Source organism: Oxyura jamaicensis, chromosome 8, assembly GCF_011077185.1.
Source record: "Oxyura jamaicensis isolate SHBP4307 breed ruddy duck chromosome 8, BPBGC_Ojam_1.0, whole genome shotgun sequence".
Taxonomy (NCBI): Eukaryota; Metazoa; Chordata; class Aves; order Anseriformes; family Anatidae; genus Oxyura; species Oxyura jamaicensis.
In genome coordinates, this window is record NC_048900.1 from 14,290,423 (window position 1) to 14,305,834 (window position 15,412).

The window sequence follows — 15,412 nt, forward strand, 5'->3', positions numbered from 1 at the left end:
CTTCCTTCCTTCCTTCCTTCCTTCCTTCCTTCCTTCCTTCCTTCCTTCCTTTTCTTGCTGCTTTCGTAAGCACCCTTTACCGGACTGTTCAATCCCAAAGTAGGTCTGCCATTAAGGAAAAGCAATTTAACATGATATGAGTTATGAGTGAGAGAATCCATACAGGTATTTATGGCTTTTAATTAATACGTTCACTTCACACTTTTAATTAGCTTGTCATAACATTCGTAAGTCTCACAAAGCAAAGAAAGACAATTTTGCCAACCAAGTCTCAGCAGAAAGGTGTTCAAGATGAAGAATGCTTATAAAGTATTACAGGCCTTTTAATGTAGACAAGTCTAAACCAATGCTTAATGCTCAGACCAGAATGCCTTTTTCATGTCAGGGAGCAAGAGTGACCATATACCTTCCTGTAGTGTAAAAGTAAATAAATAAAGTGTGCAAATCAAATTAATAAGAACGTTACAATTACAAAAAAAAATAAAATAAAAAATAAAAATTAAATGATGCCTAAAAGCAATTATGAATCCTATAGTATTAATGAACCACTTCTGCTAGATTTCTACAAGTTCATCTATTAGACTATGCTATTTGGATAATGCATGAGAGGTTTATTTTTCTTTTATAAATCAACAGGCTTACTTTACATATTCTGCATCAAAACATGTTTAATCTATTCAGTTTACTCTACCATAAAGTATACTCAGTAAACTTTCTTAGCTTCATGTCAGCATTTGTCTACATCGCACAAACATGCAATTTGCTGACACAGCGAATCGGAAGCTGGTTAATTGCATCAAATTTCTCACTGAAAAGGCTTTTTAACTACCCTCAAATATCATCGAGGCTGAGACTAAGTACATGTTTGAATGTTTTCTTCAGTTCTCTGGTGACAAAACTGCTGATCTAGTTGTTCTTACATCTATGATTGATCAAAAAAAAAAAAAAAAAAAAAGAAAAAAAGAAAGAAAAGACAAAATTTTAATCCTAATGTAAACACACAGATGAGAGATGCTCCATAGAAGGCAATTCTGTAAAGCACTGATTTCCATAAAGATTTTCAAACATTTCATATTTCATGAATGTTTTCTTCTTAGCATCAGACAGTAGTAAATTGAGGTCTCTCATACCAATATAATTTGACATTATTTTGGTGTCTTTTGACCATATCACAGAATCACAGAATTTTCTAGGTTGAAAGAGACCTCAAGATCATCAAGTCCAACCTCTGACCTAACACTAACAGTCCCCACTAAACCATATCCCTAAGCTCTACATCTATATTTTAGCTTGTAATTTGTTCTCACCTGTAAATATCGGATGAACAGTTGTTCACTGCAAGGTATTTTTCCTCTGTGTGATATCATACCTTTGCTTCTTAATTTGCTGTGGTACCTTCTGCCAGCATTATTTTAGGCCATTTTGATTATCTTTAGTTACAGTTGGTCCATCCTTTCCTCTTTTCATGTCTTCCAATAAAAAATTACATTTCATTGAATCAACAGAAGAGAACCAAATTTTATACAGAAAATAATTCCCAGAGAGATCATCAGGTTACAGTTCTTTAAGGGCATAAATCCAAATGTTCTTAAAGCAGCCAAACTAAAGCAATATTTCCATTGTCCCTGGTTATTTTGTGCAATACTACTTGCAATTTCTTAGAAGGGGGTTTTGAGAGGATCTCAAAACAGTCAGACACTCAGCTTCAGTCATGGATTTGACTCCTTATTTCCTTCATTTTCTTATAACATCACAGACTTGTGGTGAATAAAGCAAGGTCTAATTAACACTTCTGCTGGAACTTGGTACACCACAGTTTATTTGCTATGCCAACAGGTAACTTGATAGATATAAGAACTCTACCTGACATAAAGCTCATAAAAGGATACCCAGAAAGGCAAGGTTGAGTTCAAAATGATGTATTTTAGACTGGAGTACATAATAGTAGTGAATAAGAGGTCCAAAAAGAGAAAGATGAGGAGAAAGACATGCAACATAGGCCAAGTCCCCATAGTAGCTGGAGAGGAAATAGACCTATGGATGAAGAGAGGAGAAGAGAAAATCAAGAGCAAAAAAATAATCTGTAACCATGTTATAGGCTTAGATTAATGGTGATGATTGGGACATAGAATTAGAAGTGAAAGAGACAAAGATGAAAATTGAGATGGCTGAAGATAATGAGGGGTAGTATGTCACAACAGATGTAGGTGACTACTCAAATAGGCAGTAGCCAGGATGGGGTGGAAGCAGTGCAGGACTGGAAAATAAACTGTTAGGGTGAGAAAAGGTGTGGGAGATCAGAAGGAAGTCTTTAGAAGGGAGGGAAATGAGACAGAGTTTAGGAGACAAGATTAAAAGAAGCAAGGAGTCCTGGACAGTACCATCTGCTAAACTTACTGTGCCATTCTCATTCCTTTACTACCCTTTGCCCATCAAAAAACAAACAAACAAACAAACAAACAAAAAAAACAGTGAAGACACATTTATGCCATAAATTGAGGCTACTTTTCACCTTCTAATGTCATCACGCAGACTTAGTTTATCACATATTTATTATTTCTTTCACATTATTCAAGGATCCTTTTTGTTTCTCTTTTCCTTTATTTCCATTTACAGATTTTTTTCATTTCTTTGACTCAAAGCCAAAAAATTTTTACAGTCCATCAGTATTCAGCAATCCAAACTCACGTTGGAGCAGCAAAGTGTGATTATCACATAAGTCACATGGTTGTTGTTGTTCTGTTCCCTTCATGGCTGAGTGTAACTTATAATTAGTAATTGAAGCAGCCACTAGGGCTTTGAGTCTCAGTGGAAAAGATAGCAGAGAAACAGGCTTGTTCTGATTTATTCTCTCTGGAAAAATCTGTTAGCTAAGGCTCATCACACATTCTCTTCATTATTAACCTTTCTAGCATAAGCTAGCAAGCAAAGCGACAGTGGGGGAAAATGCCACAGAGCTTCTTAGGAAGGGAGGAAGAAAGCATGCACAGCAGAATATTTGACTATTTTCACATCTAAAACAAGAGGGAAAGGCTAATGCAGATTTTACTAAAACTCAAGAGAAAAATACTGACATTTACAAGTATAAAAGCCCTAAAAAAAAAAAAAAAAAAAAAAAAAAAAAAAAAAAAAACAGCAACTCAGTAAGGTCAAAGATTGGGTTATCCTTAGGAGGAAGCAAGACCAGTATTTCCCCATTATGAGGTAAAAAGCATAATGATCAACCTAATTACAAGAGAACTATATAACATATGTATTAGCCTGAGTAATTTTAATTACTCATAGATTATGTATCTTGTGGATCATTCCCCACAAAGTCTCTCTGCACACAGAACGAGATGCCCAAGGAAAAGTGGCTAAGTAGAGGGAGAGTCAAAAGGTTTCCCTTTGTATTACAAGAGATGGAGTGAGTTTCACCCTCTGAAAAAATAAAAAGATACTTCCTATATTGTAAAAATATCTGAGAAAAAAAGAAGTTTCGATATTTTTGTTGCATGTTGTTACAGAATTAGAGTCCAGGACCCTGGGGACAAGCAAATATATAATTTTAATTAACACGTAATTGTTCTTGACACCTGAAATTCTGTTAAGCTTCTCTCCTGCCAGACCCAATATATGAAGGGTGTCTGTGCATCACTGGATCAACACACAACAACCAAGAATTTCTTCCATGTTCAGGATGTAACTTCTTTACCTTATTTGCTTGTCAAGAAAGCACAGCATTTTGTTTTTCAAAACTAAAATCAATAAGACATAAGGCTAGATTTTCAGGTAGTGAAAACCAGCATTGATTTCCATGGACGTGAAATTTTGTATTTTGTTTCTAGAACAATTGAAAAGTTATGTGTAGGCAAAATCAATCATTGGTTTAACAATATATATGCACCACTATTCTCCTTTGTGGTGAGGAATTAAAAAATACTAAACCATTTAAGAAATTATATGTAAATATAACCTCGAGATTATGGAGCAAAATCTACATAGACAGTAGAAAGCTTAAGGAAGATTTAATTATATGTTTTCAGAAAGGTATAACATTAGCATTGTCCCACCCTATATTGTTCTACTTGTATCATTAGCTTTTATTACCACACTAGATTCATCACATACTGGTTTATGACATGCTGTAATGTAAATCAATGCAGTACCTCCCAAATGACTAATATAAGCTAGCTAGCTCAACTATAAAAGAACGACTTGACAGATGGGAAGTCGACAGAATATAGCAGAAGGCTGTTAAACTAATTTTTCACCATTTTATATCAAAGTATACAGCTGGAAATGAGAGTGTCTTTATAGGTTAAATAGCAGTGAAAGAGAACTCCTAGGGAACACTGCAAGCTACCCATCACCTGAGCTCCCTAAGCTAGTAATCACCCAAAGATCACATCACTTTAATAACACTTCTGTCCACAAAACACTAGGCTCCCATGCATATTGTTGAACAACTAGTGTCCCATGCTATGAAAAATCCTGATATTCATATAGTTTATTGCCCAACAGAAAAAGGATTAAAGTGATGATCCCGTATTCTCTTTTGGAAGCAGCTGATGCTCACTGCCTCCATGCCAGAGGTCACTCCTGCTCCAGCTGGGTTGACAGCACACAAGTCAGCTCCCTGACCAAGTGGAATAGAACCAATGTCCCTATGTCTTCTACTACTGAGAGGGGCTACAGGCACCCACTGTTCATTATGGCCATTTTGCCAAAGATCTTTGGCCTTCAGAGTTGCCAGCTCATGTTCTTGCCATATTCTTTCTTTGCAGTTGATCGGGTGAGCCAGGATGTTTTAGACAACAGGAAAAAATCAGACTCACTAATCTCTGCAGATTGCCTGCATTCTGAGTCTCACATATACCTTTCTCAAAATGAGAGAAAAGTAAGTGAGACAAGAGGCATAAAACGGCAGAGCTACCACAGCTCCAGTACAAGACTTTTTTTATCCAACAAATACTCTGGGCAGGGAAGCCAACAACAAGTTCTCAGGAAAAGCAGTGATGTGTCAGCTGTGAGAGGCCAAAGGTGCAAACTCTTTAAAATGGTTTTGCCACTTAAAATTGTAGTTGGCAGCCTGAGTTTAAGTTAATTACATTAATCAGGCTGACAATTTGAAAGGAAATTATGGTTAGCAACTCTGTAACAGGGGGGTGTTAGCAAGGAGAGCAGCAATAAAATCAAATTCCCTCATGTATAGAGAGATGTAAGTAATTATCAGAGGAGAGTTGAGGTGTTGGCTGGCTGTGGGTCATGTGGAAAGTTACCATGCTGCAAAGCTAAATCTCTCTACTTGGATCATATTTTATGTTTCAACAAAAATGAGTATTTTATCAACCAAATTCACTTGAAGTTATTTTACAGGACTCCCTTGTTCCTGAACCGCTTTGCAATAGTATTCTCCTACCAGGTGTTTCTATTCCTTTATTTTTTTCCAAAACAAGCATTCTTTCTGATTTAGGGATTATTTAAATATAACTTCCTTAAGAGGTTAAGTAAAAAAGCCAAAGGAATAACAGTCTGAATTTCATCTGTGATGAGTTCACTAACAATCTAAATGAGATTCTCGATGGTATTTGAAATAAACAGGCAATTTCTTGATACTGCGTAAGCCTAGTTAATAGAAATCCTGTTACATACCTCCTGGGTAATATTCAAAATGGAGAAGTGGTTCCTGGGACATATTGTCTTTTGCAGTTACCTATCACTAAGTTCTGTTTAGAGACAACTGTTAAATTAGAAATAAATGGATAAACACATTGATATAACTAATCTAGTTAAAAGACCAGTTTCCTAAATTGGTACAGTCCCCTAATGCTTGGACACTTAAATCGTTATGGACCTCATTGAAATGGATTAGCTTTATTTCAGTGTGTTGCAGGCTCTTACTTAGGCATGGGTACAGTCCCTCTTCAAAGTTGTTCAAAGTGGTTTCTCAAGGCATTTCACTAGCTGAACACACTTTTCTAAGATGGACCAGACAGCAAAGCACTCAGACCTTTTAATTCCTTTGAGCCTGCTAGCTAGCACCTGGGAGAAATAATTACCGAATATAAAAGATGCTGAGAAAGTTATCAGGCTGATGAAGAATGTGAAACACTAAAATACGCATTATTTGATCACGGCTGCTTTACTAGTTAGAAAATCAGCCAGCTTTCTGGAAGCTGTTTCTGTCTCCCCCCATGCCTAATACAGTCCCTGAAACACTCTGCATGTATGGTGAATAAAGAGTCCCGGGAGGCCTTGCATTGTTCTGGTTATGGTGAACAGTGATATCATGGGTATTATACTACCAGTGTTATGCATGACTTCAATTCCATGGGTTTACTTAAATTATTTAAATAAATGAATTCTTTATAAAAAATGTGTTTTTCCGCATCCCAGTCTTTAGATGACATTTTTTTTAATAACTTTACATTCTCACCATTTATGTTTTCTTTAAAATACAGGTAATAAGAAAAATAGTGTTTTGTTTTTTGTTTTTTTTTTTTTTTAAAAAAAAAAAAAACAGTTCTAACAATTCTGATTTATTTAATTCAAATACAGACATATCCAAAACTTTCATCAGTATAGACTTCCAAATTATTGTATTTCGTCAGTTAAAACCTCACCTAAAGTTATAGAGAGAAATTAAGGAAATATAGGTATGTCATTATCATTTACATATAAATTTAAATTTCTGAATAACTCAGTTGTGAAAAAAAATGGTTTAACATGAAAGGAGAAAGCAGACTCTCAATTAAGACCAGGCAGGCAAGTATTGGCCATTCTGTACAGAGGAAGTGAGAAACAGTCTCAGAGATTTTAGCTGGCATTCAGTGACAGAGGAAGTTTGATTCCCAGATGAAAAATAGCTGGATTTTTACCACAAAATATAATGAAAATTCAGCAGAAAGTCTCGATTGATTGGATCTTTTTCCCACTCTACAGTGAAGTCCTGAAATGGGATGGTGTTTTTCTGGTCAAGAAAATGTTGTGGACTTGGGTTGTTGTTTTCTTCTGGAAGTGGAAAGAAAAAAAAAAAAAAAAAAAAAAAAAAAACTTGAAACAGAAGCCTAACTGACAGGAAAAAAAAATATAGCCTCAAAAATATATAATTTAGAACATCTGCTGCTATCTCTATGGTGGAATGATCAATGGAAGCTGGGGAGATTCTCATGTTAGAGCATTATATAGTAGAGCATGGTAAAAACAGATCACCAACTGCAAGAATAACTGAGTTTGAAAGGAAATTCTATCTTGATTTGGGACAAAAAGCAGAAGTTGAGATGTTCCAGGCTTAAAATTCCCTCAAGTGGATTGGATCTCCTAAAACAATTAACTTCAACAAATATAAAAATATTTTTTTTTACTTTTTTTTTTTTTTCCTCATTGAAAATCAATTTTAAGATTTGGAACTTGAAATTTGGAGAGGTGACCATTTGCCAAACAAATCAAACAAGCCTGAACAATAGAACAGAAAGTTTATCAAAAGTAGCTCTTTCTTACAGTTTCAATTTTAAAGAAGTTGGCATTTTCTGATAGAAAACCAATGATCTGCTTTAAACATTAAAAAGTTTCCTAAGGCCATATGGTAAGCCCAGAGCATCTGTTTTTATTATAATAAAGCTTCAATGCCCATCTTTTGTATGTGTAGAATCCAAGATGAAAGCCTCGCGCTTCAATGTATTATTTTTTTTTGACACAACAGAGGACAAAAAAAAACAGTCTCTAGGGTTCAGGAGGCCCCCTGGATACCTCAGATCTATTAAAATACAGATTATTAAAACTCATATGTCTATTTCATACAGAATCTTTCTGAGAAATAATTAATTCTCATGCAAATTATGTGTCTAAATTACAGCAAATCAAGTGCATTTTACAACCACTGCTGGCTAAGACTCTGTGTTTTGTTTTAATAAATCAGTTTGAGGGATATAGTGCTCTAAAATATCTCTGTTATTTGCCAATTTGAGGAAAGTAATGCTATCTCCTAGAAATGGAGGAGACAGTTCTGGAAGGGATTACCTAGTCCAAGACAGTAAATCATTGGAGTTAGATGCTACTGCAATATATCAAAGTCTTCTGGCATACTAGCTGCCCAAAAAGCACTGAGTTGAGGTCAGGCTCTAACCATATCCTAAAATTACACTGCAGAAGCCACCTGCCTTTTCCCTACATCTGGTGGGTTTGCTATCCAACAACACAGTAGGAATTCCTGATTTGAAATCTCAGTGTGAATTTCCCACATGCAGAAAAGTACTTCTCAGTGCTTAGTCTGACACTGTGGTATAATGACAAGATCCCTGCAATCACAAGCATTACAATATTTCATTTATATTCTTGATAACAATAAACACATGGAGGATTGCCATATGATACTTAATTCAAAATTCCCATGCTAAGAACAAGGAGAGGGTAGGATAAAAGAATGAACTACACATAACATTGTCTTAATTGCAGTACTCACAACACCTCTAGAAGGTACACAGCTTCACAATGACTGAGGATCTCTAAAACTGAATATCGGAAAGTAATGCTGGCAAATATAATTTGCTATTATCTGGAAAGGAGCTAAGGAACTTAAATGCCCAGCTGAGACAATGAGAGGGGACACATGAAAGAAAAGTCAGTGAAATACATTATTTTTTTCAATAAGTGGATCAAGTCTTTTAGTAAGAAATCTGAAGTCAAACTTGATGACTTAGAAAGAAGAAAACATCACATTCTAGAAGCTTTTATAAAAACTGATTTATATATATATATATATAAACCTTATTCAAATTCTTGCAAACTTATAAAAGAAGCAGAAAAAAGTCTGCCTAAGTAGGAAAAGAATGAACACAAGGAGATAATCAGGATGTTAGGCACCAATCAGTTCCTGGAACTAATTAGAAATACTTTGGAAAACATTGTTCCATCACTATATCTTCCTTTCTCACCCTGTCACAGTCTTAAATAATAATTTTTAGTTTTTCACCTGAGTCTGCATGGGCAAATCTTATTTGGACATTGATTTTGGAAGCATTTTGTAAAATGTGTGTGTTTTTTTCCAGTACTTCATTAAGGGAAAGAAGAAGAAGAAGAAGAAGAAGAAGAAGAAGAAGAAGAAGAAGAAGAGAAGAAAAGAAAAGAGAAGACCGTTACAGGATTGCTTTAAGGTTTCATTACTGTACTATTGTTTCCTGTATCTATAAATATGCAGCATAAAACATCAAAGGAAACACAAAGCAACTAGACTTATTCACTATGACTTTATTCAAAGTAAGTGTAATTTTGAAAATATATTTAAATGGTAATAAAAAAAGAATTTGACATTTCAAAGTTTCTTCATGTCTATTTTTTTTCTTTTTTTTTTAATCTCTAGACATTACAAGTAACAGTGCTGGTTATTTTTGAAGCTGGACAGCACCAAGTGTTACCATTAGCATTATGCAATAAAAGTAATTAAGTGCTGGGCTTGCATGTTTCACATTACTTTTCACAGTTTGGGATCCATGAGACAAACCATTATACAAGTCACTAAAATCTAATTTCCTCTGTGCTGAATGTCTTCAATGTGTAGGTCCAAGATTAGTATTAAATGAAAATTATATTGTTCAACTAGAGCTTTAGAGATTTAAAATTACTGTTTCAAGACAGAGTGAATATTCTTAGATAAATGGTGTTTTTAATTAAATATGTATGTATTAAGTTATTTCCTTAATTACAGTATCTTCATTGCCTCATATTGTTTTAAATACAGTTTCTGACATTATTATATTATAAGATCAAACTGGTAATTGTCATTTTTCCTTTCTTTGTGTTTATCTAAGTATGCAATATTAAGTCTCACTTCATTTGTTTTTTTCAACAGCAATGCAGTAATGAAAGCCTTATGAAGGAACCTCAGGTCTAACCAGGGTTTCCTGCCCACATTCCAAGCTAGCAGGGAACCCAGAAACCAAGAGAGTTTGTGCCAAAGGCACTCTTGATTTAGAAGCAGAAAATTAAATCTCAGGTTCTGGGTCTCCTGTTTTCTGCATTATGCTAGGAATGGAAAGGGACTAAAAGCCACCACTGAGCAAGGAAGCCCCAGAAGCTGAGCTCCAGCTTCCAGTTTGTGGCAGGCTTCATTATTTCATGTTTTTTTTTATATGTTTTTTTTTTTTTTTTTTTTTTTTTTCCAAAGTTTTCTTTCTTCAGAAAACTTTCAGAATATCAATTTTTCATTCCCAAATGAAAGAATGACCTCTTCCTCTCATTCATCAAACCACTGATGTTACAAGGAATAGAAAATCTAATCTGTGATCCATTCTACCTCAGACAAAGTCAAAGATAATAAAACAGAGATTCATCAAGAGGCTCCCCAGTGAAGTAGTCACTGCACCAAGCCTGTATGAATTTAAGAAATGTCTGGACTGTGCATTTAGTCACATGGTCTAGACTTTTGGGTAGACCTGCGCGGTGCAAGGAGTTGGACTTGATGATCCTTATGGGTCCCTTCCAACTTGGAATATTCTATGATTCTATGATCTGGATGAAATATAAGATATTTAAAGATGTGGGAAAATAATAGTTTTATTTTGCTGGGCAACTCAAAGGAGGCCCATTGACATTTGTTGAGTCCATCATTTATTTTCAGTAATAAATAAGCCAATCATTTCAACATTCATTGGTGTCAGTATCCTCCATATGTCCACATATCTAATGAAACCTCTCATCCCATCTCTCCAGTGAAATTCCTTAGAAGCCCTCACAAGAGTGAACTGGCATTTTTCTGTACTTGAACAGTAAATCCAACTTGTCAGGAGATCCTTGCCTCGACTTGTATGTCAAGTGTTACATGATACTTTCAAGGCCAAATGTGCAGACTCCCCTCTTCGTGGGCCTTGTGTCCAACTCATATGGCTGCTGAAACTGTGCACCCCTTCATCTGGCAAACATCTTGGGATGGGTCTCAGGTGATCCAGCCTCAGATATCAGGGAGACCTCGGGCTTTCTAGGTACCTTCAGCAAGTTGGTCAGAATGACTGAGATTTTGCTACTCCTCCCTAAATAGACAAAGGGAAAATTACCCTAATTTTAACGTCTATTGCCCAGTAATTCTGTCATCTTACAGTAGCATGGCAGGTCTAACAACAGGAGATACTTATCTCTGCTTTGGTTGTTACGCATAAAAAATCAGCTAAGAAATCTGCGGTAGCCAAAAGAAGAGCACTCAGCAATGCTCTGAGCCTGTGTTAATGCCTCCAGGGTGAAAGTCTCCAGATTAGATGCTGTCCTTCCCTTCACCTGGATAATGACACACTTTATAGCACAGAGCTTGCATGAAGGGATGTCTCTCTACTATAATCCTACTTAACAGATAATAAACTTGATATGAACAACACTGACAGGTGATGCTCAGAAAAAAAAAATAAAATCCATCTGACAACTTGTACAGAATGGCTGCAATCTCCAATACCAGTGTAGGCACTCCCACTTGTCAAAGTGGTTCTAGTCTTTATTTCAAGAGCATACAAATTAATTATATTCAAACAGAAAGGAAAAACTGAACTTCTTAAAAGAGTAGAATCTGATATATAACCTGTTGAAGGAACAAGGAAAACTTTTTTTTCTTTGTTATCTTACAAATCAGCAAATTGGAGAGAAAAAGTGAGCTATTTTTCTACCTGCTTTGATAATTTTACTCACATAAATACATGAATTTTCTAGAGCATTTTTTTTTCATTTTTTCTTCCTCTTTTTTATTTATTGTTTTTATAGAAAATGAAGTGGTAACAAATGATGGAGAATCTAAATGTGTTAATGTCTTTCCTTCATCAAACAACCATGAATATACATGACCATAATCTTTTGCTATTTCCAGCTACTTTGATTTATGTTACAGATAACATGTTTACATAAAGCTAATCTCCACAAGAAGTGACAAAAGAGGAAAAGAAAAAAGAAAAACTGTGGGGAATAAAATATCACCTAAATCAAGCTAATCTCTAAAGTAAGCCAGACAAAAACTGGTGGAAGCACCCAGGATTTGTGAGACAGTTTATTATGATTTTTTTTTTTTTTAATATCAAGATTTGTGATTCATGACTTGTGAACGATCCATAAAGATAAGCAGACAAAACATTAGTAAGGGGTGAATTCTTCAAGTCATGATGAAGGTAATTAAGCTGCCCAGCCTAGGAAAACTGATCTAACATCCAGTTATTGGTGTTTATCACTGTTGTTTTCATGTCAATGATTCCCAGTCACATACCCAAAAAATTAATTTAATCTAGAGCAAGCTGTTTTCATCATGATGGAAATGCAACTAAACAAATTTCTGCTCATAAAGCTTCCACAATAAATGCCTTTTGATTGTGGCTGGATTATTTTTTTTCTCTTTGTTCTGTTTTGTGCAGTGAGATTTCACTGATCCCAGGCAGCCATTGATCCTGACTTTTGGCAGGTCTACTAAAATTGCTCCCAGCTCAAACTGTCCAAAATGATCCAAAATCTAAAGATTTTGGGGGTGGTTCAGTGCTTACTCCAGACAACAGTTCAATCAAAAGGACATTCTTCCACATGGCTCAGTGATCCCCCAGACAGTATCGTTAGTTATCTAATGATCCTTAATCCTAATGATTAGTATACAACTAGTGACTCCCAAGCATTCAAGCATGAAGCATATCAACTATATTTTGTCCATTGTACTGGACATTTTCCTGGCCTTTCTTAGTCTAACAAAAGACTAAGGTCTGATATAGCATAATTAAGCACAATTCCAGTCTGAAATTTCAAGCCTTCTCTACCTGTGTCTTCTACAGGTACAGGCTGACCAAAAAATTTGGGATTGGGAATAGTCAGCAGTGCAGTGAGATATATACTCAGACACATCCTATACTCATGAGGATCCCCTGCTGTATGCTCACCAGCCTTTCTTATTCTTGCATGATATATATATTTTAAGACCCCTCAGTCTGAAAACAAATCCAGCCACCAGTATAATCCAGGAAACAGCATAAGCTTCTCAGGGATTGATGTGAAACTGGATACTCTTTCTTGTTTCTCTTGCAGACAGGTAGAATTTTTAGCCTATTTCAATCATAGAAATCTCTTCCCATTCCACTACCTCTGCTCCCCCAGACACATAGATAAATACCTTCATCCCCCACAGGAGGAAGGCTCCAGTAATTACCACCTTCCATTTTTAGCTTCATACGTATTCTTGGTAAAGGCTCAGCTGACCTTGATGCCTCCCCTGATGGGACATCATCTTCCATGCCTGTTTCCATCACCTTGTACCTGCAGACCCCATCACTATTATGCAATTGCAGTACCATGGCCAAAGAAGGGGCATTTGTGGTTCCATTGGAAGTGACAAGTGTCCACCCTCGCTATCTTGCGATTTTCTAACCATTGTTCTGTTGAGCATTGTCTCTCCTTCCTTCAAACATGGGATTCTGCTGTATGGTTCTATTGGATCTCTATGAATTGTTTATGGATCTACAAGTTGTCCTGCCTGAAGGCAAATAGTCTGCTCATTTCATTTTTCTTGTGACTCAGCATCTCAAGCAGAGCATCCCTTCCAGAGATGAGACCACCACTCCCTATCAGAGGCACACAGTGCTCCTGTCCACAGAAACCTGGGCAGCCCCATCCTCCCTCAGGAGCTCTGCCTTGGTCAAGATCTTTGATGTGCTGTTATCTCCACTCAGTGTCAGAAATCACACCCACACAAGATACAAGGCCATTTTGCATTCCTGCAGCTCTTGCCTATGGGTTGTATAGCTGCTCACAGGTGCATTGGTGCCTACATAACCAACAGGCCACAATAAACTACTAGACTGGGTACTCCTAAATAGGGAATGGCCAAGAGAAGACAACTTAGAGTGCCCAGAGCAAAAACCTCCAGGAGTTTTGAGAAGCCAACCCTCACTGGTGTTGGCACATCACCAGAAAGGATCCAACTAAAGGTGAGAGCTAAAGAAGCAAGCTGGGACATGCTGACTGTGTTACTCACTAATTCATAGAATCATAGAATCATAGAATACCCCAAATTGGAAGGGACCTATAAGGATCATCGAGTCCAACTCCTGGCACCACACAGTTCCAGACCAACAATTCAGACCATATGACTAAGAGCACAGTGAAAACACTTCTTTAACTCCAACTGGCTTGGTGCAGTGACTACATCCCTGGGGAGCCTGTTCCAGCGTGCAACAACCCTCTCAGTGAAGAACGTCTTCCTCATGTCTAGCATAAACCTCCCTTGCCTCAGCTTGACACTATTCCTGCAGTTCCTATCACTGGTGATTAAGGAGAACAGATCGGCACCTGCCCCTCCACTCCCGCTTGTGAGGAAGCTGTAGGCCGCAATGAGGTCTCCCCTCAGCCTCCTCTTTTCCAGACTGAACAGGCCAAGTGACCTCAGCTGCCTCTCATATGTTTTCCCCTCCAGACCCTTCACCACCTTTGTAGCCCTTCTCTGGACACTCTCCAACAGTTTTACAACCTTTTTGCACTGTGGTGCCCAGAATTAGACTACTGAATAATACCATAATTCCAGGAAGATACCCACTGGCTCTTCAGAAGGAAAAAAAAAAAAAAGTACTATTTGGTGGTTTTGTGTGCTCTGTAACAAATAGAAACTTTGCCCTTAAACTGGCCCTTAACTGAGGCCTGTGACTTGTCAAGATTTGTTTATCTCCATTGTTGATATATATATATATATACATATATTAAGTTACAGAAAACAAAATTATTGCTGTAATTATTCACTGACAGAATCTTCACCAGACAGCTCATAGTCATTATGTGATAATATCTACCTTTTACTGTTTTTCTGCCAAACCCTAAGTAAATCATGAAATGTAGCCTTAGATAGATACTTATTTTATGGTTGTTCTGTAAATGTGAAATGCACTCTGTTCAAAGAATTGCATTGCTGTTATTACAAATAATGATCTAAATGTATTCCAGGACATAATCTATAATTCCCTGAATGCTTTATTATGTGCAGCAGGTAGAGCAAAAGGTCTTTAAGATATTTTTGGGTAACTATATTACTGTCTGTACATACTTTTTTTTAAGCAGGCCTTGTTATCAAAATTCATTCATTTATATTTTTACTGTATTTATGTGCTCTGTTTTAAAGCTGCTTTACTTAATTTGGAGATCAGCATGTGGAGGAAGAGACATTTTTTCTGACCCATGCTCAGTGAAACAAAGAAAAATTTTAAAAATAGATATGTAATATGCATTAATATTTCAGTGCACAAAGAACAAAATCTGTTTTCCAGATTCTTCAGAAATGAACCATGGAGAAATATGGATTCAGATCTGATGGCCATACAGAAAAAATAAAAAATAAAAATAGATTTGATCTGTGAGGATGCTTCTGTTCATCTAAATATATATATTATTGGAGAGGAATTGAGCAACATTAAAAAAAAAAAAAAAAAAAAAAAAAAAA

The 15,412-nt window shown here is 36.2% G+C and overlaps 1 long non-coding RNA gene across 2 annotated transcripts in view; it reads right to left on the minus strand.

The window, feature by feature from the left end:
- LOC118170942 overlaps positions 1-15,412 on the minus strand; it is a 113,351-nt gene that overhangs the window by 51,079 nt on the left and 46,860 nt on the right. The gene's annotated exons all lie outside the window — the stretch shown is intronic.